At 44.8% G+C, this 26,526-nt stretch overlaps 1 protein-coding gene across 3 annotated transcripts in view; it reads right to left on the bottom strand.

Annotated features, from left to right (window-relative positions):
* gpc5b (glypican 5b) overlaps positions 1 to 26,526 on the bottom strand; it is a 530,906-nt gene that overhangs the window by 77,769 nt on the left and 426,611 nt on the right. The window lies entirely within an intron of this gene.

The raw sequence follows: 26,526 nt of genomic DNA, 5'->3' as shown, positions 1-26,526 counted from the left end.
GAGGTTTCCTTTTAAGGGGAATTATGGCCTACAGAGTAGAATCTGTTGAACAATAGAAATGCCCTACTTAAATACACTCTCCTACCTGCAGTAGCACCTACTTCTATGTCTCCCAGTAAGTCCTGCAGAAAATCTCCTGTCTTCCAGCCCACTTGACTCTACTGCTTCCCAAACTATCGTAAGGATTGCAATTTAGTCTAAATGATGAACAAAATATTTGTGTGTTTAAAAGTAAGAAAGTGGGGGAGATTGGAGGAGAGATTTGGGGGAGATTGAAGGAGAGGATTGAGTGAGATTGGACGAAAGGATTAGGGGAGACTGGAGGAGAGAATTGGGGGAGATTGGAGGAGAGGTTCGGGGGAGATTGGAGGAGAGGTTCGGGGGAGATTGGAGGAGAGGTTCGGGGGAGATTGGAGGAGAGGTTCGGGGGAGATTGGAGGAGAGGTTCGGGGGAGATTGGAGGAGAGGTTCGGGGGAGATTGGAGGAGAGGTTCGGGGGAGATTGGAGGAGAGGTTCGGGGGAGATTGGAGGAGAGGTTCGGGGGAGATTGGAGGAGAGGTTCGGGGGAGATTGGAGGAGAGGTTCGGGGGAGATTGGAGGAGAGGTTCGGGGGAGATTGGAGGAGAGGTTCGGGGGAGATTGGAGGAGAGGTTCGGGGGAGATTGGAGGAGAGGTTCGGGGGAGATTGGAGGAGAGGTTCGGGGGAGATTGGAGGAGAGGTTCGGGGGAGATTGGAGGAGAGGTTCGGGGCAGTTTGGAGGAGAGAATTGGGGAGATTGGAGGAGAGGATTAGGGGAGATTGGAGGAGAGGTTTTGGGGAGATTGGAGGAGAGGATTAGGGGAGATTGGAGGAGAGGATGAGGGGAGATTGGAGGAGAGGATGAGGGGAGATTGGAGGAGAGGATTGGGGGAGATTGGAGGAGTGGATTAGGGGAGATTGGAGGAGAGGATTAGGGGAGATTGGAGGAGAGGATGAGGGGAGATTGGAGGAGAGGATTGGGGCAGTTTGGAGGAGAGAATTGGGGAGATTGGAGGAGAGGTTTGGGGGAGATTGGAGGAGAGGATTGGGGGATATTGGAAGAGAGGATTGGGGGAGATTGGAAGAGAGAATTGGGGGAGATTGGAAGCGAGAATTGGGGGAGATTGGAAGCGAGAATTGGGGGAGATTGGAAGCGAGAATTGGGGGAGATTGGAAGAGAGAATTGGGGGAGATTGGAAGAGAGAATTGGGGGAGATTGGAAGCGAGAATTGGGGGAGATTGGAAGCGAGAATTGGGGGAGATTGGAAGCGAGAATTGGGGGAGATTGGAAGCGAGAATTGGGGGAGATTGGAAGCGAGAATTGGGGGAGATTGGAAGCGAGAATTGGGGGAGATTGGGAGCGAGAATTGGGGGAAATTGGAATAGAGAATTGGGGGAAATTGGAAGCGAGAATTGGGGGAGACTGGAAGCAAGAATTGGGGGAGATTGGAATAGAGAATTGGGGGAAATTGGAAGAGAGAATTGGGGGAGATTGGAGGAGTGGTTTGGGGGAGATTGGAGGAGAGGTTTGGAGGAGATTGGAGGAGAGGTTTGGGGTTGATTGGAGGGGAGGTTTGAGTGAGATTGGAGGGGAGGCTTTGGGGAGATTGGAGGAAAGGATTGGGACAGTTTGGAGATGAAAATTGGGGAGATTGGAGGAAAGGATTAGGGGAGACTAGAGGGGAGTGTTTGGGGGAAATTGGAGGAGAGGATTGGGGGAGATTGGAGTAGAGGTTAGTTACAAACTTCAGTTGCTTTGTAAATGTAGTGATTACACTGAGGCCGCTTTCCTAACATCAGTTGATTTCTCTGTGATTAATTAGCTTTAGAAACTTAGTATTGGGCCTCCAATTTCACCATTGCTGCATTCACTCCGCCTACTTCATGGAGGTGTAATGAATGAATTACAAAACTTACCTGCATACAGAACTTTTTACAATGTCTCAGATTGTTTCACAATTAAATACTGATGTTTGTATTTTGTAGGAAATGTTTTCAAATGGCTGAGCAGTCTGAGAGGGCAGAATGGTCTACTCCTGATCCTATTACAAGTGTTTGCTTTTAATACTGGGCTAGATGAGCTGAGCTGGGTGAGATGGCCTTTTTCTGCCAGAATTATCTTGCGAATAAAGGGTGGAATCATGTTTATTTTGTGGTGAATGAAACTGAACTGTTGAACGGGTTTTGTGGGGCCAGATGGGCACAAGGGACTTGTCGTGAGTTAGTAAAAAAAAAAGACATGATTCTCAAGAGTTTTTTCCATTAATTTCAATATTTTCCTTTTGTCTATTTACCTTTAATCCCACTCTACCTTGGTGCATTCTGAGAGTCTTTTTGAAGAAGAGAAATACACGATACAGTTGTATGTTTTTTATTTATGGGGTGTGGGTGTCGCTGGCTAGGCCATCATTTATTGCCCATCCTAATTTCTCTTGGGAAGGTGGTGGTGAGCTGTCTTCTTGAACCACAGCAGTCCATGTGGTGTATTACACCAATACTGGATTCTATTTTATCAATATTCCCACAAAGTAGAAAGATTAAATGACTCCTGAGCAATAAAGTGGAATGTGCTGTCAGGGAGGGAGTTTGAGGATTTTGACCCAGTGGCAGTCAACAATGAGATAATTCAAAGTCAGGATGGTGAGTGTTGTGGAGGGGACTTGCAGGTTGTGGTGTGCCCATGCATCGTGGGTTTGTTCCTTGATGAGTTCCTATTGTGCATTTTGTAGCTAGTACACATGGGTGCTATTGTGTGTTGGTGGTATTGGGAGTAAATGTTTGTGGAAAAGCACTAATCAAATGTTAATGAGTACTGAAGCAGTCATTGAAATCAGTGTTACGTCTGCACAATGCTAGAAAAAAACAATAGGATATTTTCCTATTAAAGTAAAAATGCTGTTAAAACAAAATTTGTACTTTCTTCATAATCATAGTGGGATCACCTTTAGGGTGTTCACAAAGTAAACTGCATTATATCATTGCTGCTCTTAAAATTAATGACCCACACTGTATATATACTGGGTGATACTTGTAACCAGATGCCTACAATGGGTGTTCTCATTTTACTAGGACCTTCCTGTGATTTTTTTTGGTGAATCGATTTGTGAATCTTGAAAGGAGAAAATATATCACACATGTTTGAGGGGGAGGATTAAAGCTGGGGAGAGGAGGGGAAGTGAGGAATAAGGGGCTCAGAAACTGGACTAGCAATGGGACCCAGGATTTCTCTTCCTGCCCTTTGGAATCTATAGTCTGACGGTGTACCTTGATCCATGTTTCCTCTTCCCTAAAATTCTGTGGTAACTGAGGACTGTACCTGGTGCTGACTCCTGTGTACAGCTTCATGGGAAATCAACTCATCCCTTTAGAGATCTCAAATCGACACATTTACTCACTGTTTGCAAAACCTCACTTGGTGTTGTGACACTTTTGTCATACCATGTGTCAACCTTTGTTCCATTATAAATTCTAACGTCCAAATTTATAATGGAATAAAAACTCATCAACTCTCTCATTATGCAATCTAGACACCAGGAAATGCAATGTGACATTTTCCATGAAAAAATTACTCAACATTTCTGAAAAAAAAACACTTTCTATTTTTATCTCAGAAATCTCTAATATTCAATACGTGTCTAACTAATTATATGTTTCATGAAAATATCATACATGTCCATTGGATAGTTCTTTGTGATTTTTAATGTGTTCATTAAATATCTTAGCTAGAAAACCACAACCTTTCTCAAAAAGTTGAGCTTTGGACTTGAAGTTTTTGCCCAGAGCCAGCAGCTGAATTTGTATTTGATATGCTCGAGAGTGTGACAAATCAGAGCTACCAAACTCACAAGTCCTCCACAGGCCCTCCTGCACTTTGCACACCTTCCTTGTTCAGTGCCAGCACTCTTTCCTCAGAATCAGAAAGCGCACCCTTTAAAAGATTTGAACAGCTTCCAAAAGTACTTCATTGGCTGAGAAGTCCTTTGGAATGTCCTGAGGTTGTGCAAGGTGCTACACAAATGCACATTCTTTCTATAAAGTGAGCCACTAACCCTGTTACACACGTTTGGATGATGTGTAGCCAGTGGCAGACCAGACGCAAATTTGCCAGATTTTCTGGGGCAGCATCCAGGTATGCACAGTTAAAACAAACAAGTCTACTTGCCCTTGATCTTTCAAAAAGATCTTGGGCACTTTTCCTACTACAAATAAATTATAAATGTACTTCTCGACTTTTCAGCCAAGATCAAACATCAGATTAAGCCTAACATGGGGTGCAATACTTTACTTTGTCAGCTTGGAACTTGCTTGTCTTGTGGAGACCATGAATTGGATTCAATTCGAATTTGAATTTGGCTTTTGGAGCAAGCAAGGAATGGATTCAGGTTTGTCTGGTCCATTCTGACCATTGGCTTTGTAACTTTAAGGATGGAGTAATATTTTGGTAGAAAACATACTTCTCTGGCTTTGAAGTGCTTTGGGATTACCTAAAAATGTGAAAGAAACTGATCTGTTCTGTTTTTAGAGTGTGGAGATCATGGTTTGTGATCTGCCCATGCCTGTTACCATGGAAATAGACAGGGTGCAAATTTATCCCAGGCATCTCATTTAGCTGATATCAGCATTGGTCCATATGAACTGCTACTGGCTGCTTCCACGCTCAGCAAGTAGTATGTACAGATAGCACGTGGTGCAGTCAGCCTGCACTTCTTGTGGATGGCACAGTGGCAAGCATTGCTGCCTCTTAACACCGGGTTCAATTCCAGCTTGGGTCACTGTCTGTGTGGAGTTTGCACATTCTCCCCATGTCTGCATGAGTTTCCTACAGGTGCTCCGGTGTTCTCCCACAATCAGAAAGACGTGCTGATTAAGTGCATTGATCCGAAGAGGCACTGGAGTGTGATGACGAGGTGAATTTCACAGTAACTTCACTGCAGTGTTAATGTAAGCCTTACTTGTGACTAATAAATAAACTTTAAAGGCAGTTTTAGCGTGGATAGAGGATTGGTTGTCTAATAGGAGGCAGAGAGTTGGTATCAATGGGTACTATTCAGATTGGCGGTTGGTGACTAGTGGAGTGCCGCAGGGATCGGTGCTGGGGCCTCAGCTACTTACCATTTACATAGATGATCTGGAGGAGGGGGCTGAGTGTAGGGTAACGAAATTTGCTGATGACACAAAGATGAGTGGAAAAGCAAATTGTGCGGAGGGTGTGGAAAGTCTGCAGAGGGATCTGGATAGGCTGAGCGAGTGGGCGAGGACCTGGCAGATGGGGTATAAGTTAGCAAGTGTGAGGTTATCCACTTTGGCAGAAATAATAATAGGACGGATTACTATTTAAAGGGCGAAAAGCTGCAGCATGCTACGGTGCAGAGGGACCTGGGGGTCCTTGTGCATGAGTCGCAAAAACCCAGTCTGTAGGTGCAGCAGGTGATCAAGAAGGCGAATGGGATGCTGGCCTTTATAGCGAGGGGGATAGAATATAAAAACAGGGAGGTCTTGCTGCAATTGTACAGGGCACTGGTGAGGCCGCAGCTGGAGTACTGTGTGCAGTTTTGGTCGCTGCACTTGCAGAAGGATATTTTGGCCTTGGAGGGAGTGCAGAGGAGGTTCACTGGGCTGATACCGGAGATGAGAGGGTTAGACTATGAAGAGAGATTAAGTAGACTTGGTCTGTACTTGTTGGAGTTTAGAAGGATGAGGGGGGATCTTATAGAGACATATAAGATAATGAAGGGGATGGACAGGGTAGAGGTAGAGAGATTCTTCCCACTCAGAAAGGACAGCAGGACTAGAGGGCACAGCCTCAAGATGGGGGGGGGGTGCAGTTTAGAACGGAGTTGAGGAGGAACTTCTTCACTCAAAGGGTGGTGAATCTCTGGAATTCTCTGCCCATTGACGTGGTGGAGGCTACGTCACTAAATATATTTAAGTCACGGGTAGATAGGTTTTTGACAGACAAGGGAATTAAGGGTTATGGGGAGAGAGCGGGGAAGTGGAACTGATCCACTTCAGATCAGCCATGATCTTATTGAATGGCAGGGCAGGCTCAAAGGGCTAGATGGCCTACTCGTGCTCCTATTTCTTATGTTCTTATGTCCCTCTTGCAGGAAGGTTTCATTCAATCGTAGGAAGATACAATTCTGAAGAAAGAAAATGGAGCACCAGGGCACAGAGAGGGATCTGAGTTTACAAATTTCGCACTGGAAGCCTTAATGATGAAGGTGGACATAAGGGGAGAGATGCCACAGTTCCGTGGGAAAGCTAAGAGGCCCTTATGGACTGTCCACAGAAGGTGGGAGATCTGTGTGAGGTGTCTGAATATGAGGATTTAGCAGCAGTGCCATTAGAAATCTAATAGCCTCGCAAAGGTGGTTAAGGTCAATTGATGCATCTTCACATCTCCTCCATTGCTCTCTCACTACTCAATGCATATACCCCTATCATTCTGTCATCAGCAGGCCCTGGCACTCAGGACACACACCTATCATGCAGATATTCCATCTCACCCTCACAAGCATCCCAAAGATGCCAACCTTCACGTAACTCCAGCGATTCAGCAATAGCAGGCATGTGAACCAAGCACAATGTAACACAATCACTGACATTCTGCCCTTTCTTTTGCAGGACAAGGGGGCACACAGTAAAAAGGAGCAGAGCAGAACCAGGATGCAAAGACGCCTGCATCTCCTGGACTGCATGGATGTGACAGTGCTCTACATCATGAAATCGGCTGCAAGACAGTCTGAGACATCCGTGGATAGGTTTATGGACGAGAAGGGATTGGTTTAGGTCAGTGGGTCATTGTTTTCTAACTGGTCGGCGCAACATCGTGGGCCGAAGGGCCTGTTCTGCGCTGTAATGTTCTATGTTCTATGTTCTATCCACCATCGCTGAGAGTATTGAGGTATAGCTATTTAACTGTTTCTCCTCTCGACTCCTAGGTCACCCTTATCAATGTCAACTGCTGTGATGTACAAAGCTGCAGATGGTGTGTCCATGGACCCCCAACATTTACCCCAAGCCCCTTCTCTCATCCGTTGCGTTGCAGATTCAGAAGGCACTGCTACTAATGTCCCTAACCTGTTGTGTCTTTGTGTGGATTGGTCACTAGGTCCTCTGCCCATCCTGTGAGAATACAGGAATACTCACGGCCAGATAGAATAGATGGTGCTTGATGGCCAATGTGGACAAGATGGGCCAAAGGGCCTCTTTACGTGCTGTAACACGCAAGGCCACAAATCCAGGAACGTACCAGAACAACTCCAAAAACACTCCACTGTATAGTGCAAGCCTTTCTTTCTCTTATTTCCAGACGTTTGGCAGGAGCAACAATTATTTTAAGTTATCCTAACTGCACCATGGGTACTGGCTCTGTAAATTAACAATAGAGGTAACCAGCTTTTGAGGCTGAAGGCCTGTTGCTTGGTGACTGGCAAACAGATTGGACCTGTGTGTTCCAAGTTTGCAAACAGAGCATCACGTCAGTCGGCAGGACTTAGTGATGCTGTGACTGCACCAGTTCAGTGGTTTCTGGCTCATAAAAGTTACGCCCACACCAATGCCCTTCTTAGCATGAGCTACAACTCTGACCAAATCAGGACCAGCTTCATGTCCTGCCTTGTGGGCCTCTGGCTTCCTTTGCACCATCTCCTGCATGGAACTTCCTGTCCACTTTATGAATGCAATTTATTTCTTTTCTTTATTGAAGCCACCAGGAATGTAACAGCGAGCCAAACATCAAGATCCTCCCTCCATGTCGGTGTTTGAAATACGGCAACTTGATTCTCCAACCCTCCATCCAATCCGCATGCTTGCCAGAGGGCAAGGGCCCAATTGCAGGATGCTACGGCCTGGTGCGACCAAGCTCAGGACCATCTCAGGACTCCCTTTCCAGAGTGGAGTTAATGCTTATTTCACCTCCTTAAAGTACTGATAATTACTGAAGGGTAGAGAAATTAAATTCCTTTGGCTGTTTTTCCAGTTCTCCTGCTGAGGTTATGTTTGTGCAGACATTCCCCCCCACAAGTACCTATCTCCAATTGCTGGATCCCCAACACCAACCTCTTTGCCCTCATAGCTTTATCAAAGGCCAGGGAATCTGTTAGAAAATTCACTCCTTAAAAGTTTTCAAAGAATAATGAACAGAGTTAAGGAAATGTCCACAGCAGTAGGAAAAGTTCTGGATTACTACTGAACAAAAGCGGAATTCGACAGTAAATCAATGGTCTTGATGTGATTTACTAGATAAATATCATTTTAATATAAAATCATAAATCCTTTCTCATTGCAAGAAAAGCCACAGGCCTGTGAATGAAATGTCAATTAAATAACAACCCAAATAGTTGGGCTTTCAGCCGACAACTGTGTTTCTTTTCAAGGGATAAACCTGGGATGTTTGGGTCCAATGTTTTTGCTGCTTTTCTGGACGGATTATTCTCACAGCATCATCGAAAGGTTACAGCATTCATTCCCCCCGGCGTGTCCGTGGCGGCTCTGCCAACAGCAACCCAGCTGGTCTTGCTCCCTTACCCTTTCCCCATAGCCCTGCAAATCTTTTCTCTTTGGGTGCTCATCCATTTTCCTTTCAATTGAATCTGCCCGCACCGTGCTCTCAGGCAGTGAGAAACTGAGCCATGTGGCCCCAGAGGATTTCAGATCTGACTTTCCATTCTCGGCTGAGTTCACTGATCTCAGCCGACGAATGATAGGCAGTCAGCTGAGGTAAGTGTGGGCAAGAGAGAGCTGCCAACCCTCTGAGAACCCTCTTAATGCCATCATCATCATGGTGGATGGCATTGTCCTGGGCATAACCATCTTCACCTGCTTTATCAATGGCATTCCTTCCGTCATAAGGTCAGAAGTGGTAATATTTGCAGATGATTGCACAATGCTCAGCACCATTCAATTCCCCACTGTCAATATCTTGGGAATTACTATTGACTAGAAACTGAACTGGACCAGCCACATAAACACAGTGTGAATTCACAAGAGCAGGTCTGAGGCTGGGGGTGCTGCAGAGAATAACTCACCTCCTAATTCTCCAAAGCCTATCAACTACAAGTCATAATTCAGGAACATGATGGAATACAAAAACAAAATGTGCATGGGGATACTGCAGATCTGAAATAAAAACACGTAGAGGTAGAAAAACCAATAGGTTGCACCATCTGTGGAGGGAAAAAACAGTTAATCTTTCAATTCCATTTGACCCTTCTTTGGAGCCTGGGATGGAAAACTCTTCACTTGTCTGGATAGGTGCTGTTCCAGCAATCAGCAAGAAGCTCGACACCATCCAGGACAAAGCAGCCCACTTGACTGGCACCCCATCTACCACCTTCAACATCCACACCCTCCATCACCGATGCAAAGTGGCAGCCGTGTGTACCATCCACAAAATATGCTGCAGCAACTCAGCAAAACTGCTTTGACGGCACCTTTCAAACCCTAAACCTTGATAATCCAGAAGGACAAGGGCAGTAGACATATGGGAATACCAACGCCTGGCAGTTCCCATCAAGTCACTCACCATCCTGACTTGGAAATATATCACCATTCCTTCACTGTTGTTGAGTGAAAATCCTGGAAATTCTTCCCTAATAGCACCGTGGATGTACCGACACCACCAAGACTGCAGTGGCTCACCACCACCTTCCCAAGGGACAACTAGAGGGATGGGTAATAAATTCAGGCATATCCCACAAATGAACAAAAAAAAAATCACCCAGATACTATTAGAAGCAATCTTAGAGAGAAATCATCGGGGCATTAAAGAAATACTTTATTTTTATATCTTTGAAGTCTTTTGCTTGTATGTAATGGAAGAATTGGAAATGGGAAGGGGAAAAGTTGCTTGACAGAAGTGGTGGGATTGTGGGGGCATTTGGTGGGAGGTGGAAGAAAGCTCTGGAAATGTATCCAAATATGGGGAAACAGTGGATCCACCCCCAGAGAGCAGCCATTGCCTACAGGAAGTGGGGGCTATTGTGGGTAGGGGGCTGATGAGGGATGGATGTGGGGAAAAGGAAATTGATGCAGACAGGAGAAAATATGACAATTTAAACACGTAACTTGTTTACTCAGTGACCTTGTGAATCTCAAGTGGAGCTCAGTTGCAGAAAGGTTCTGAATTATTGAGCGTTTACATCACATAGATAAATGATAATCACAGAATGTATAGCCTCATAAAGGGAAAGCAATTTTCTCAATTATTTTCTTCTATTATTATTCTAGAAATTGCTTCTCTTCAATCAACGGAAGGGGAAAATAATAAAGAATGATGGGAGTCAAGTTCAAACTGCAGTTGCTTGGAGCAACTCAAACTAATCTGCTGATTCCGCTACCTTTGCACAAAGAGCAATATCATTATTTTCCATTCAAAGCCAATAGTCCTTAAAGGTTAAAGGACACAAGAGCTTCTTTGGCATTACCTAAACGCTTGTTTCTTTAATGCATTGCCTTCCCTGGGGTTGCAGTGTTTGTAACAGGGAGGTGCTGGATTCTACCTGAGCCAGGATGTGTAGCTCCCTCCATTGCCAACTCACTCAGAGAGAAGAAAGAAATCGAGGGAGAAGGATGGAAAAAATTAGAGCGAGACAAAGAAGGGAAAAAAAGAAAGAAGAGAAAAAGAGGGAGAGGAGAAAGACAGAAATAGAAAAAGATAGGAAGGAAAAGAGAAAAAGGGATAAATAGCGACAAAGAAAGAGGGGAAAAAGGGAAAATCCTGTTTTTCCTGATCTCAACAGGTTCTCCATTGTTGATCCTGACTTCTCAATCAGTCTATCATCTTAGGCCTGCAGCATGAGGAAAATGGCAGAGGAGTGTGGCTTCATACTGTTTAGTCTTTGCCCTATTTCATCTCCCAAAAAAATGCCACTAGTGTGAACATTAGTCCCTGTTCAATTACTGAGGCTCCTTAACATTTGGTACTTTTGTAGCATGGATTACCTGAGTCATCTTCATAGTGCTGTTTGTGGGAGCTTGCTGTGTGTAAATTGGCTGCCAAGCTTCCTACATTACAATAGTGACTACACTACAAAAGTGTTAAATTGGTTACAGATCACTTTGGGTTGTTCTGAGGTTATGAAAGGCACTGTATAAATATGTATTTTATATTTAAATTAGACTCTGTACGATCTGAACTACAGACGCATCAAATGCAATAAGTGTGTCTGGCCTGCGTTCAGTTAGTGTTGGAGCACTGGGGAAGATTAGATCTGGCCCATCTTTTCCCTCAGCTTAGCTGGAGAAATAATTCACACTTACAATGGCCTCTAGTCTCCTGTAAAGGCCTCAGTTCACCTCAACATCTCTGACAGTGCATATCAAATGGTTTCTCAGCATGAGTCAGTACCTTCAGGAGGGGAGATTGGAACAGAAGATAATATTATTAAAGCATTTTGAAAAAGTTGTTTCTAACTGTGATGAGCCCACTCAGCACTGAGTGATTCAATTAGACTGCCAAGGGAGTTGTTCACCGTGACAAATTACACTCAATTAGATCTCTGCAGCTCTGGCCCCATCTACCAGAAGTCACTGGCTTTCAGTGGAGTACCCGTCAGTGAAGATGTTGTGCCTCGAGTATTTTTGGTGTTTAAGGAAGGTGGTTTAATCACCATGTTCATGACAAACTCCACTGATACTTGTTAAATTAGTCCTTGAGGATTTCTCAAAAGGAAATGCTTCATTTGTATTCTTGATGTTGAGCCAAGTGGGGCTCTTTAGCCTGATCAATTCCATCTCATTTATCAAAAAGCTGCCAAAATGGCTTATCGAGTTTGTTCAGCAAATTTCTGCCCTTCATAAGAACATAAGAAACAGGAGCAGGAGTAGGCCACCTAGCCCCTCGAGCCTGCTCTATCATTCAATCAGATCATGTCTGATCTGATAGTGGTTCAGTTCCACTTACCCGCCTGCTCCCCATAACCTTTAATTCCCTTATTGATCAGAAATCTATCTACCTGTGACTTAAACATATTCAATGAGGTAGCTACCACCATTTCAATGGGCAGAGAATTCCAGAGATTCACTACCCTCTAAGAGAAGAAGTTCCTCCTCAACTCTCTTCTAAACTGACTCCCTCTTATTTTGAGGCTGTGTCTTCTAGTTCTTGTTTCCTTTCTAAGTGGAAAGAATCTCTCTGCCTCTACCCTATCTAGCCCCTTCATTATCTTATATGTCACTATCAGATCATCCCTCAGCCTTCTAAACTCCAACGAGTACAGGGCCAACCTATTCAACCTCTCTTCATAAGTTAACCTCCTCATCTCCGGTATCAATCTGGTGAACCTTCTCTGCACTTCCTCCAAAGCCAATATATTCTTTTGCAAATAAGGGGACCAAAATTGCACACAGTACTCCAGTTGTGGCCTCACCAGTGCCCTGTACAGTTGCAGCAAGCCCTCCCTACTTTTATATTCTATCCCCCTCACGATAAAGGCCAACATTCCATTTGCCTTCTTGATCACCTGCTGTACCTGCAAACTGACCTTTTGCGATTCATGCACAAGGACCCCCAGATCCCTCTGCACAGTAGCATGTTGTAATTTATCACCATTTAAATAATAGTCCATTTTACTATTATTCCTTCCAAAGTGGATAACCTCACACTTGCCAACTTTATACTCCATCTGCCAGATCCTCGCCTATCCAAATCTCTCTGCAGACTTCCCACGTCCTCCACACAATTTGCTTTCCCACTCATCTTTGTGTCATCAGCAAACTTTGTTACCCTACACTCGGTCCCCTCCTCCAGATCGTCTATATATATGGTAAACAGTTGAGGCCCCAGCACCAATCCCTGTGGCATGCCACTAGTCACCAACAGCCAAGCAGAAAAGCACCCATTTATTCCAACTCTCTGCTTCCTGTTAGATATCCAATCCTCAGTTCATGCTAACACGTTACCCCCAACTCCGTGTACCTTAATCTTCTGCAGCAACCTTTTGTGAGGCACCTTATCGAATGCCTTCTGGAAATCTAAAAACACCACATCCACCGGTTCCCTTCTGTCAACCGCACTCATGACATCTTCATAAAAATCCAGTAAGTTCATCAAACACAACTTTCCCTTCATGAATCCATGCTGCATCTGCTTAATTGAACCACTCTTTTCCAGGTGTCCTGCTATTTCTTCTTTAATGATGGATTCCAGCATTTTCCCAACTATGGACTTAAGCTAACCGGCCTATAGTTACCCGCCTTTTGTCTACTTCCTTTTTTAAACACATTAACTGTTTTCCAAACAGCCGGCACTTCCCCAGAGTCCAGCGAATTTTGATAAATTACTACTAACGCATCTGCTATTACTTCTGCCATTTCTTTCAGTACCTTGGGATGCATTCCATCCGGGCCCAGGGACTTGTCAACCTTTAGTCCCAGCTCTTTAGTAATAATAATTGTTTTAAGGACCTCACCCCTTACAGTCCCACAACCGTCAATCTTCGGTAAGCTATTTGTGTCCTCTACCGCGATGATCGACACAAAAAACTTGTTTAAGGCCTCGGCCATTTCCTCGTTTCCCACCACTAAATCCTCCCTCTTGTCTTCTAAGGGTCCAACATTCACTTTAGCCAGTCTTTTCCTTTCCATATATTTGTAAAAATTTTTACTATCAGTTTTTATGTTTTGCGCTAGTTTAGTTTCATAATCTATCTTTCCTTTCTTTAGTTTGCTGGGTGTTAACGATGGAAAGATGGTAGGAGTGGAGGGCCTGAATGAGATCATTGTTACTAGAGAGGCAGCGCTCGACAGACTAGAGGGACTGATGGTGGACAAGTCGCCAGGACCGGATGGAATGCATCCGAGGGTTCTGAAAGAAATGGCGGAGGTGATAGTGGATGCCTTGGTGATTATTTTCCAAACCTCACTGGATTCCGGGGAAGTGCTGGAAGATTGGAAAATGGCTAATGTTATGCCGCTGTTTAAAAAGGGTAGCAGGCAAAAGGCAGGGAATTATTGGCCGGTTAGTTTAACGTCTGTTGTAGGGAAAATGCTTGAATCTGTAATCAAGGAGAAAATAGCGAGGCATCTTGAGAAGAATTGTTTGATAGAGCAGACGCAGCACGGTTTCATTAAGGGGAAGTCGTGTCTGACGAATTTATTGGAATTCTATGAGGATGTGTCTAGTGCGGTGGACGGAGGGGAACAGGTGGATGTGGTGTTTCTCAATTTTCAGAAGGCATTTGATAAGGTGCCGCGCAAAAGGTTGTTACAGAAGGTTAGGGGGCATGGAGTTGGGGGTAGGGTGTTAGCGTGGATAGGGGATTGGCTGTCAAATAGGAGGCAGAGAGTGGGTGTCAATGGGTGCTATTTAGATTGGTGGTTGGTGACTAGTGGAGTGCCCCAGGGATCAGTGCTGGGGCCTCAGCTATTTACCATTTATATAGATGATCTGGAGGAGGGAACCGAGTGTAAGGTGTCGAAATTTGCTGATGACACAAAGATTGGTGGAACGGCAAATTGTGCGGAGGGTGTGGAAAGTCTGCACAGGGATCTAGATAGGCTGGGCGAGTGGGCGAGGACCTGGCAGATGGAATACAATGTTGGCAAGTGTGAAGTTATCCACTTTGGTAGGAATAATGGTAGGAAGAACTACTACTTACAGGGCGAAAAGCTGCAGCATACTACGATGCAGAGGGACCTGGGGGTCCTTGTGCATGAGTCGCAAAAACCCAGCCTACAGGTGCAGCAGGTGGTCAGGAAGGCAAATGGGATGCTGGCCTTCATAGCAAGGGGGATTGAATATAAAAGTAGGGAGGTCTTGCTGCAACTGTACAGGGCACTGGTGAGGCCGCAGCTGGAGTACTGTGTGCAGTTTTGGTCGCCGCACTTGCGCAAGGATATTTTGGCCTTGGAGGGAGTGCAGAGGAGGTTCACTAGGCTGATACCGGAATTGAGGGGGTTGAGCTATGAGGAGAGGCTGAATAAACTGGGCTTGTACTCGTTAGAGTTTAGAAGGATGAGTGGAGATCTCATTGAGACGTATAAGATGATGAAAGGGATGGATAGGGTAGAGGTGGAAAGGTTCTTCCCGCTCAGAAAGGACAGCAGGACTAGAGGGTACAGCCTCAAGATAAGGGGGGGGCGCAGTTTAGAACGGAGTTGAGGAGGAACTTCTTCACTCAAAGGGTGTGAATCTCTGGAATTCTCTGCCCGTTGATGTGGTGGAGGCTACCTCGCTAAATATATTTAAGACACGGGTAGATAGGTTTTTGGTAGGCAAGGGGATTAAGGGTTATGGGGAGAAAGCGGGAAAGTGGAACTGAGCCACTTCAGATCAGCCATGATCTTATTGAATGGCGGGGGCAGGCTCGAGGGGCTAGATGGCCTCCTCCTGCTCCTATTTCTTATGTTCTTTAGTTGTTCTTTGTTGTTTTTTAAAGCTTTCCCAATCTTCTAATTCCCCACTAATTTTAGCCACTCTGTACGCATCAGTTTTTAATTGAATACTCTCCTTTATCTCCTTAGTTATCCATGGCGGGGTATCCCTTTTCTTACATTCCTTCTTTATCACCGGAATATATTTTTGCTTGAGTACTAAGAAAAATCTCCTTAAAAATCTTCCACTGTTCCTCAGCTGTCCTACCAACTAGTCTGTGCTCCCAGTCTACATTAGCCAACTCTGCCCTCATCCTATCGTACTCCCCTTTGTTCAAGCAGAGGACACTGGTTTGGGACCCTACTTTCTCACCCTCCATCTGTATCAGAAATTCAACCATATTGTGATCACTCATCCCAAGAGGATCCCTCACAAGAAGATCTTTAATTCTACCTGTCTCATTACACAGGACCAGATCCAAGATAACTCACTCTCTTACAAGTTCTGTAACATACTGTTCAAGGAAACTAACCCGACAGCACTCCAAGAACTCTTCCTCAAGTCCACCGCGTCCAACTTGAGTCAACCAATCAATATGCAGGTTAAAATCCTCCATGATTATTATCACCATTTCGTTTTTGCACGCATCCATTATTTGCTTGTTTATAGCCCGCCCCAACTCAAAGTTATTATTTGGGGGTCTATGGACCACGCCCACCAGTGACTTTCTCCCCTTACTATTCCTTATCTCCACCCACAACGATTCCTCATTTTGCTCCTGAGAGCCTATATAATCTCTCACTACCGCCCTGATGTTATCTTTAATTACTAGAGCCACCCTGCCTCCTTTTCCTCCCTGTCTATCCTTCTGAAATGTGTGATACCCCTGGATATTCAGTTCCCAGTCCCGGTCACCTTGCAACCACGTTTCTGTAATGGCTACTAGGTCATACCCATTTGTACTGATTTGTGCCATCAACTTATTCATTTTGTTTCATAAGAACATAAGAACATAAGAAATAGGAGCAGGAGTAGGCCATCTAGCCCTTCGAGCCTGCCCCGCCATTCAATAAGATCATGGCTGATCTGTTGTGGCTCAGTTCCACTTTCCCGCCCTCTCCCCATAACCCTTAATCCCCTCTCTTATCAAGAACCCATCAACCCGCTTCTTAAAAATATTTAGCGAGGCAGCCTCCACCACTTCAACGGGCAGAGAATTCCAGAGATTCACCAGAGAATTCCAGAGATTTCGAATGCTACGTGCATTCAGGTAAAGTGTCTTTATACTAGCCTTTATCTGGACCTGATTTGTTGGAACGCTAATAACCTCTTCTGAGCCCTCGACTCCTTTAACTAGTTGAATGTCCTCATCATTAACCTGCACTCGTATCCTTTCCTTTACCTTTGATTTTGTAATTCCTCATACCACTGAACTCTCCCCCCCCTTACAATTTAGTTTAAAGCCCTATCTACAGCCCTAGTTATACGATTCGCCAGGACTCTGGTCCCAGCACAATTCAACAACCAGATTTGATTTCCCCATGTATACTGTGTTGGCTAATCTCAGTTGGCAGGAGATAGCTAGCACTATAGATATCCTCATGGTCTGGGGGCAGGGGGAATGGCCATGGTTCCTGCTCTCTCTCGTTACCTAGTGTCTTCTGGTGGAAATGCCTGCACACAGTCATTGGGTGGACATAGCACCAGACTGCTAACTACTCAACAATGTGTTCACCACTAGCACCACTGGCTAGCCAGCATTTATTGTCCACCCCTAATTGCCCTGGAGACGGTGACGCGGAACCACCTTTTGAACTGCTGCAGTCCAGGCAGTGTAAGAATACCTCAGCATAGTTAGGAATCAAGTTCCAGGGTTGACCCAGTGACAGTGAAGGAACAGTGATATATTACAGCCTGAATCCAAACATGGACAAATGTGCTGAAACTCAAAAGGTGAGATGAGAGTCTCTGCCCTTGACATCAAGGAGCATTTGACTGAGTGTTGCACCAAGGAGCTCGAGCAAAGCTGGAGTTAATGGAATTCAGCAGGAAAACTCTCCACTGGTTAGATTCATGCTTAGTACAAATGGAAAATAGTTGTGGTTTTTAAAAGTCAGTCTGCTCACTTCTTAAGACATCATTCTGAAGTTCCTCACTGACATGTCGTAGGCCCAACAATCAATTCCCTCCTTCATAAAATCATAAGTGTGGATATTAATTGATGATTGCACATTACTCAGCACGATTCATAAATTATTTCCGTATCTGAGAAGTCATGTCCATATACAGCAAGGTCTGAACAACATTCAGGCTTGGATTGATAAGTGGCAAGTAACATTCACTCGACACAAAGACAGGCAATAACCAGCTCCAACAAGAACAAATCTAAGCATCTCCCCTTGAAATTAAATAGCATTACATCACTTTTGGGGTCACCATTGATCAGAACCTAAACTGGAAAAAGCCATATGAATAATGTGGCTACAAGAGCAGGTCAGGGGTTAGGAACACTGCAGTAACTCGCCTCCTGGCTCCCCAGAGCCTGTCCACCATCTAAAAGTCACAAATCGGGAGCGTGCAGAAATATTCTCCACTTGCCTGAATGAGTGCAGCTCCAACAACACGAGAAGCTCGACACACCTAGAGCAAAGTGACCTGCTTGATCAACACCTCATACACCACCTTCAATACTCACTCCTTCCATCACTGCTGCAGTAGCTGTGAGTACCACATGGAAGTGGCACTGCAGCAACTCACCAAGGATGCTTCAACAACAAAGTAAAGTAAAAGTAACGTTTATTTATTAGTCACAAGTAGGCTTACATTAACACTGCAATGAAGCTACTGTGAAAACATTCGAGTTGTCACACTCCGGCACCTGTTCGGGTGCCCTGAGGGAGAATTTAGCATGGCCAATACACCTACCCAGCACGTCTTTGACTGTGGGAGAAAACCAGAGCTCCCAAAGGAAACCCACGCAGACACAGGAAGAATATACAAACTCCACACAGACAGTGACTCAAGCTGGGAATTAAACCCGGGTCCCTGGTGCTGTGAGGAGCAGTGCTAACCACTGTGCCACCCGTATCCTCTACCACATAGAAAGACAGCAGATACTTGGGAACACCAGCACCTGCAAGTTCCCCTCCAAGCTACATGCCATCCTAACTTGAAAACATATCACTTCTCCTTCACTGTCACTGGGTCAAAATGCTGGAAATCTTTTCCTAACACCACCTTGGATGTACCTACACCACATAGACTCCAGCACTTCAAGAAGGCAACCCAATACCTCTTGTCAAGAGCAATTATGAATGGGCAATACATGCTGGGCAAGCCAGTGATACCCACATCTGGGAAAGAATAGATTTTAAAATATATATTTCCAGTTGAGGATGGTATGTGACTTGGATGGGAAATTGCAGGTGGTGGTGTTCCCAAGTATCTGCTACCCTTGTCCTTATCGAGATGGTCAGCACACTAATATGAAAGGTTCTGTTTAAGGAGTCTTGTGTGTTCTACATTGTTATGATTGTACATCAGTGATGGAGAGAGTGAATGTTTCAGGTGGTGGATGGTATGCTAATCGAGTGGGCTGCTTTGTCCTGGATGACATTGAACTTCTTATGTTTTGTTGGAGCTGTACTTATCCAAGAAAAATGCTTTTACCAGTGCTCGCAGGACAGTCCAGAATAAACTGTGCAAAATGCAGGATGCCTGGCTGAGCGCCAAGGCAGATGAAATACAGGGATACGCTGACAGAAACAACTTGAAACAGTTCTATGAAGCCCTCAACACTCTCTATGGACCTCAGTCTCTCAGGAGTTCCCCCCTCCTGCGTACAGATGGTACAACTCTCATTACAGAGAAGGCTCAGATCCTGCAGAGATGGGCTGAACACTTTGAAGCCATCCTCAACCGACCGTCATCTATTAACGATGAGGCAATAGACAGGATTCCCCAGGTTGATATCAACAGCACCATGGATGACCCACCTGTAATAGCCAAAGTCACGAAAGCTGTCAGCCTGCTATCCAGTGGCAAAGCCCCAGGGGCAGATGCCATACCCGCACAGATCTATAAAGCTGCTGGTCCTGTACTTACTGAGAAGCTCACCGAGTTGTCCCAGTCCTTTTGGAAGGAAGAATCTATTCCTCAGGAACTTAAAGATGCTTCCATTGTACACCTGTACAAGAGGAAGGGCAATCGGCAAGTATGCGACAACCACTGAGGAATCTCGCTGCTCTCCATCACAGGAAAAACCCTCGCAAGAGTCCTACTAAATCGTCTGGTCACTCATCTGGAGCCGGGCCTGCTTCCAGAGTCAGAGTGTGGCTTCCGCAAGGGTTGTGGGACTATTGACATGATTTTTGCTGTGTGCCAACCAGGAGAAGTGTCAGGAGCAGAATCGCAAGCTCTACACAACCTTTGTTGACCTCGCGAAAGCCTTTGACACTGTCAGCCGACAAGGCCTGTGGAGGATCATATCAAAGTTTGGCTGCCCCCCCCCCCCAAATTCATTCAGATGGTACGCCAGTTCCATGATGGCCAGAATACTGGATGGCGGAGAATCCTCTGAGGCATTCCCAGCCACCAATGGCGTCAAACAGGGCTGTGTGCTCGCACCCACACTGTTCAGTATGATGTTTACTGCCATGCTGAACGATGCCTTCCAGGACAGTATTGCTGGAATCAGCCTCAAATACAGAGTGGATGGGAAGCTCTTTAACCCGAGGAGACTTCAAGCTATTACCAAAGTGAAGGAGACTGTTCTGAGACTTCCTTTTTGCCGATGACTGCGCCCTGTATGCTGGCTCAGAGCCAGAGATGCAAGTCAGTATGGACAAATTTTCCACGGCTTGTGACAACTTTGGACTCACCATCAACATTAAAAAGACTGAAGTCATGCACCAGTCTGCTCCTCATGCACCGTACACAGAACCCATAATCACAATCAAAGGGCAGAAACTACAGGCAGTGGACCAGTTCACTTACCTTGGCAGCACCCTCTCCCAAGCAGTGATTATTGATGCAGAAGTTAACTGCAGAATAGCAAAGGCAAGTTCTGCTTTTGGTAGACTGCGCTCCACTGTATGGGAACGTCGAGGAATCAGCCCAGAAACAAAACTGAAGGTCTACAGCACCGCGGTACTCACTACCCTCCTGTATGCCTGTGAAATGTGGACTGTGTATCTAAGGCATGCAAGACAGCTCAATCATTTCCACATGACTTGTCTTCGCAGAATATTATGCATCAGATGGCAAGACAAAGTGCCAGACACTGAAGCTCTCTCTAGAGCAAGTCTACCATCAGTCCACACACTGCTGATGAGAGCGCAGACCTCATCAGCAGGTTATGTCATCCGTATGTCAGATGAGTGCATACCCAAGCAGCTCCCTTTTGGGAACTCTCTGCTGGAAGACGCTCGCATGGAGGGCAGAAGAAACATTACAAAGACATGCTCAAGGCTTCCCTGAAGTCGCCTGACATAGACACGACCATCTGGGAAATGCTGGCTCAAAACCACCCTACCTGGTGCTGCGTCATCCACAAGGGCTGTCAAACTCACGAAGCAAGGTGCATTGCTGAAGCACAACTTAAGCGATGGAAGGAGTATTGAAGGTGGTGTAAGAGTGTTGATCAAGCAGGTCACTTTGCTCCTGGCGTGTCGAGCTTCTTGAGTGTTGTTGGAGCTGCACTCATCCAGACAAGTGGAAAATATTTCTGCGCAAGTCCAGAGCCACCAGCGCAACAACTACAGTGCCTACACAAGTCTGTCCAATATGTGCCAGGACATTCCGTGCCCGAATTGGCTGATCAGTCATCTTCAGACACACCACATCCAGCCTCAAAATGACTAATGGTGTTGAGGTCCTCATCGACGACGATGGACGAACAACACTCATCCAGACAAGTGGAGGGTATTTCAGGCAAGTCAGAATATCTTTTATATTTGTTGAAAATACTCCCTGTGGAGCCATGAAGTGCAGAAGCAAGCCCCACTGATTCCATGGGTCAAGATTGGCTCATTGTGCCCCTATCATTTCCACCCCATATCCCTCACCAACCCAAATGTGCCCTTTCCAGAATTAACCCTGAGGCCTGATGCTGATATCTTTGCTCAGGCAAACTAACTGTAGGCCCACACAGGGGCATGGGCACACCGATGAGAACTAGGAATGGTTTTCCATTGGGCCCTTCATTTCAGGCACAGTGACTGCCCAGTCCAGACTAATTTTTAGGTCAATATATCAGTCCTCATGTGAAAGATGGTCAGTGGGCCAAGACAGGGTCATCGGTGCCTGAAGAACTGTTCCCTACCTAGGCAGCATGGTCAACAAAGCAAGACAGAAAAGTGAGTTTCATTCCATTCTGTCTACACAATAATGCATTATAGATAGCATTCTGAGTCACTTGATTGATATAAGGGGGCTAAGAAGATTGACGTATTCCTGGCCTGAATCCTATCTCTCTCAGTGTCAGATAAGTAACCTGGCATTGGCTATTAAGAGGGTCAACAGGTCAGAGGGTCAGGGAGTCCCATCCCGTCCATCTATCATCATTGACCCAAATGTTCTGATTTTAATATATATGTTCAGCCTTTGATTTTGAGGTAGCTTGCACCTCAAATTTTGAAGGATCCCCCTGACATCCATAATTTCTAAGAAGCATATTTCACCATAAAGATTCAAACCCATTGTGGAATCTCAGAAATTCTGCATATAGATAATTGGAATCCTGTCCGAGTGTCAAGTCCGACCTACAGGGCGATGCTTGTTCTATTCAAGATTTAGTAAGGTTATTTCATACTTTCCAGTTTCCTAAAAGGAAAAAAGTTCATTGAAGATTTACGGTGAACCTTCAGTTTTGATTCTAAGTGGTCAACAAAACATTTTGTCTCATTACCAAGACCAGTCCACATGAGAGCCTAAAGTGAGTGAAGGTGCCGGACTGTGAGCGTCTGTCTGCCATGGGCTTGATTCATGGTTGACAATTTAGATTTCCATTTTCTAGAGTAAAGCAACCCAATCAATGCGCCAAAATTAGACCCTAACTGTACTGTGCTGGTTATATGGTATTGTCACCAGCATGATCATGCAAACAGCATCTAATTGTTCAGTGAATCCACTTCCTCCACCTTCCTGCCTATCTATACCTCTCCTTCGGTGTTTGTGTGCACCAAACAGGGAGCTCAGTGGAAATCAGAAAATCAGCATTATAGTGCACTAGCCTCATCTCTGACCAGTATTCCTTTTCACTGTGCCACCTTGACAAGGTGCTGCATCACTGAATTGACCCTAAACGATTCATTATTAACCATTTCATATCTCACCCCAAACAGCCATTCTTCCTACATAGGCCTGTGTACAATGTGCTATTCAACCATGGGGCATCACTGCCCAATCCTCAATATTAACATATGGGTCATTCAATCACCAGAAATTCCCATCCCCGCACTGCAGGAAGACTGATAAGCATTGTAGATAACCAGAGCCATCCTATTAATGCACACCATGGTCTCAATGACACCTTACATCAAGGCAGCACTTTGTACTGCACCTCAGTTACAAGCCACCAATGCTGCCTGTCTGAACACATATAACATTTTACCATCAAGCATTTTAAATATTGACCAGCTTTGTGTCATGGAGACATCCCCTGTGAAAAATAGATTATGACAGTCCCAGTTTATTAGGCAACAGAGACCATGTGCTTCCAGTGTTTTAAAGGTGCTGGGTTCACATTGTTTGCAAAGGTGAGCAGTCAGTGCCACATACTCAGAGTACCCCCTCGCCCCTTGAACTGCAATACCCACTGTTCACCCGAATTCTCAGTCTGTGTCCACACTCAGAGAAAGTGAGGACACACACGGAGCATCATGGTTCAATGTCCAACCTGGTGTAGACCCCTTCAGTTAGTATGGGATGAGTATCTGTGTGTGTCAGCTGTGGCTCATGGATAGCACTCTCAACCTTGGATTTAGATGTTTGTGTGTTCAAGAGCCAACCTTGAGCACATAAACCACACTGGGACATCAATGGTTCGCTGAGGGGCAGCTGAGTTGAGGCATTAAACCGGGGCCCAACTGTCTTTTGAGGAGCACACGAAAAATCCCACAGCACTGGGGAATTAAAACAGTTGAATTCTCTTCAGTGCCCTGGCCAATGTTTATCCTGCAACCTTTTCATTCTTGTTTTCAAATCCCTCCAAGATCTCTCCTCTCTCTATCGCTGTGATCGCTCCCAATCCCTCAATGCTCCTGAGATATCTGCACTCCTACAGATGTGGCCTCTTGTGCATTCTAATTTTAATTGCTCCGCCACTGGTAGCCACACCTTCAGTTGCCTGGGTCAAGAGCAGTGGAATACCCTTCCTATACCTCTCTACCTCATTTACGATACTCCTGAAAATCTACCTCTTTGACCAAGGTATTGATCATCTGACCTAATAGCTTCTTTTCTCATCTGAGTAGAATTAGAGGGTCAATAGAAAGCAATAAGGATCTGGAGAATTTGTTTCAGCTAGGCCATGGGTGGAGCACTGCATAGTTGTAAGTTGACTCTGACTCGTCTGGAGGTGTGTGAGTCATATTTGGTTTTATAACATTCCTGTGAAGCACCTTATACATTTCAATATGTTAAAAATGCGACATAAACACAAGTTGTTGTTATTCAACCACCATCATTAAGACAGATTATCTGATCATTACTGTATTACTGTTTATGGGAGCTTGCTGTGCACCTTCAGTGCCACATTCCCTGCATTAGCACACTTCAAAAGTACTTCACTGACTATAAAGTGCTTTCTGAAGTTGTGGAGGCAAATCTTCCTTTCATCTTTACATCCCAAACTCAATGCTAACAGTTTGCTTAGATTCATTTAGCAGAATTTAATCATAGATTTGCAAGAATCTCAGGTGCAGCAGGAGAATCAGAGCACTCCATTTCAACTCAGAGTTAATTTGGGCCTTAACACTGCACAGCTTTTAGATGGTGTTTGTACCAACACTAAACATGCAGAGTGAATGGAACCTTAGGGAATAGCGTAACCTGAAGTTCTTAAGTATATCTTGTATCAATCATCACCTAAATTATAGCATAGCTTTTAGCATTCAATTAATGTCAGAAAGACTCCACTTCATTGTGGGGTCAGTAATTCCAAACCACATGCACTTCCATTTGATACTATTCCATTCCCCAGCTAATTATATAGAGCGATTCAGCCACTCACTGCCTCAGCAGCACTATACACAGTAGCGCATGCATTAGGAAAAGTCATTTGTCCTAATGATAGTGCAATATCATTAACCTGCTCTTCAAGTGAAGCAGAAATTGTTTGAGGTTTTTCCTACCTATTAATGGGAATGATGTGTGGTCAGCCTGACGGGGGCCCTCAGGGTGTTAAAACCTTTACCAACAACACTTCACGCTCATAATATACAATTTACACAAATGCTTCACGCTTTGGCAGAAAACAGCTTCACTCCGAAGTGGAAAGCCAGCTTCTGTGGCATTTATTTCATTTCACATGGGAGCAAGTGGAAGCATTGAACAATGTATCGTCAGTGCAACTTGTTATCCCTTCATGCTGTCCAAGTCATTTTCTATTAGCTGCTACAGACCAGTCTGGCCCAGTGCAGTGTCTCAGAGATAAGTTACATTTTAGTGACTAGATACACTGAGCAAGACCTGAGGTGCTCAGCATGGTTTCTGGTTGTGTGAATCTATCTTGCTGGTGGTGGGGTGGAAGGGGCCACCATCCTCAACTCTGGGGGAGTAGATTAAGCCTCAGCAATAATCCCCTGTTGGAAAGTGCGCAAGTGTGAACGGCAAGTGTGACACTCACCATTGTCCAATACTCTCAGTTAGCCGGCTCATATACAAAGTATAGGCAGAAAGAGAGGACTTGAGCCTGTGGCGCCATTGCCCTACAAAGTTTCAGGTTTCACAACACCATGTTGAAGTCCAACAGGTTCATTTGGTAGCAAACGCCACTAGCTTCCGGGGGCCCCGAAAGCTAGTGGCGTTTGCTACCAGATAAACCTGTTGGACTTTAACCTGGTGTTATTAGACTTCTTACTGTGTTTACCCCAGTCCAATGCCAACATCACATCAAGTGTCAAGTTTAACAGAAAGGGACGAGATGCGTATAGAGTGAATGAATGGAAGGTGTGGTAGATTGGGTCTCCAAGATCCACTGAGAACAAATCAGAGAGATGTGTTAAAACCATTTGTATTTACTTTTCATTTTTGTTTATTAGCTGTAAAAATATTGGGGAAGGATTTAGAAACAAACCTGTTTAACTGGGTGGGTTTAGCAGAGGTGAAAGGTCATGGGGTGGAACCATATACACAATCAGAGTTGGCAACTCTGTGCACAATGGGTGGGCTACCCTCCATGGCCAATGCTTTGATCCATGCTCGTGCCATGGTGCACTGCATGCAGGGAGAGGAAAAGCCAAAGAGTTACTCTTAAAATCTGAGAAACCCGTTCAGCAACTCAGGGTGAGAGTGAGCAGTTCAGACATGACCATCTCAATAAAGCAGAGGTAATAAGGCAAGGCAGAACATGATGAACATCAGTAATGGGGAAGATCAAACCAAGTGTCAGTGCCAAACGCAGATAGTTGGAAGTTTTCTCTTTGTAATCTTGTTTTCATTTGGAAGTCAAACGACAAAGGCCACAAATGATCTGCATTCAGTTATTCTGCCAGTTTTCACTGAATTTGGGGATTTTTAAACTTTTTTTAGACTTTTGCCCTCCTTAGTTGTCAAACCTCCCAGATTGTCCCATAAATTCCAGGATTAATCTCTTCATCACAGCTGCAATGAACCTCAAAACAACAAAATCCCTTAGCCATGTAAAGCATATTTCTTTTTCCTTTAGCACTTTAATTCATTAGTTATCAAAACAAAGAAGATGGGAGGAAAAGGCTGTTTGACTAGGTAGGATACTTAGAAGTAGAAGATCAACTTATGGAAATATGCCTAGCCAAAATTGGAGATCCTATCGAGAAGTCTCAATGCCAGGAATAAAACCGCAGTCCACTTTTTCTCAAACACCTAATTGTTAATTGATACAACAATCCCAGGTCAGGTGCAACATGGGCCAGAAGTAGAAGTATTTTACATTCCAGTCCAATGAACAAGACTCCAACAACTTCAGACAGTGAACTCTCTCCTCCACCT

The sequence above is a fragment of the Carcharhinus amblyrhynchos genome, chromosome 3, assembly GCF_965287045.1.
Source record: "Carcharhinus amblyrhynchos chromosome 3, sCarAmb.v2.hapA, whole genome shotgun sequence".
Lineage (NCBI taxonomy): Eukaryota > Metazoa > Chordata > Chondrichthyes > Carcharhiniformes > Carcharhinidae > Carcharhinus > Carcharhinus amblyrhynchos.
This window is presented reverse-complemented; position numbering and strand designations above follow the sequence as displayed.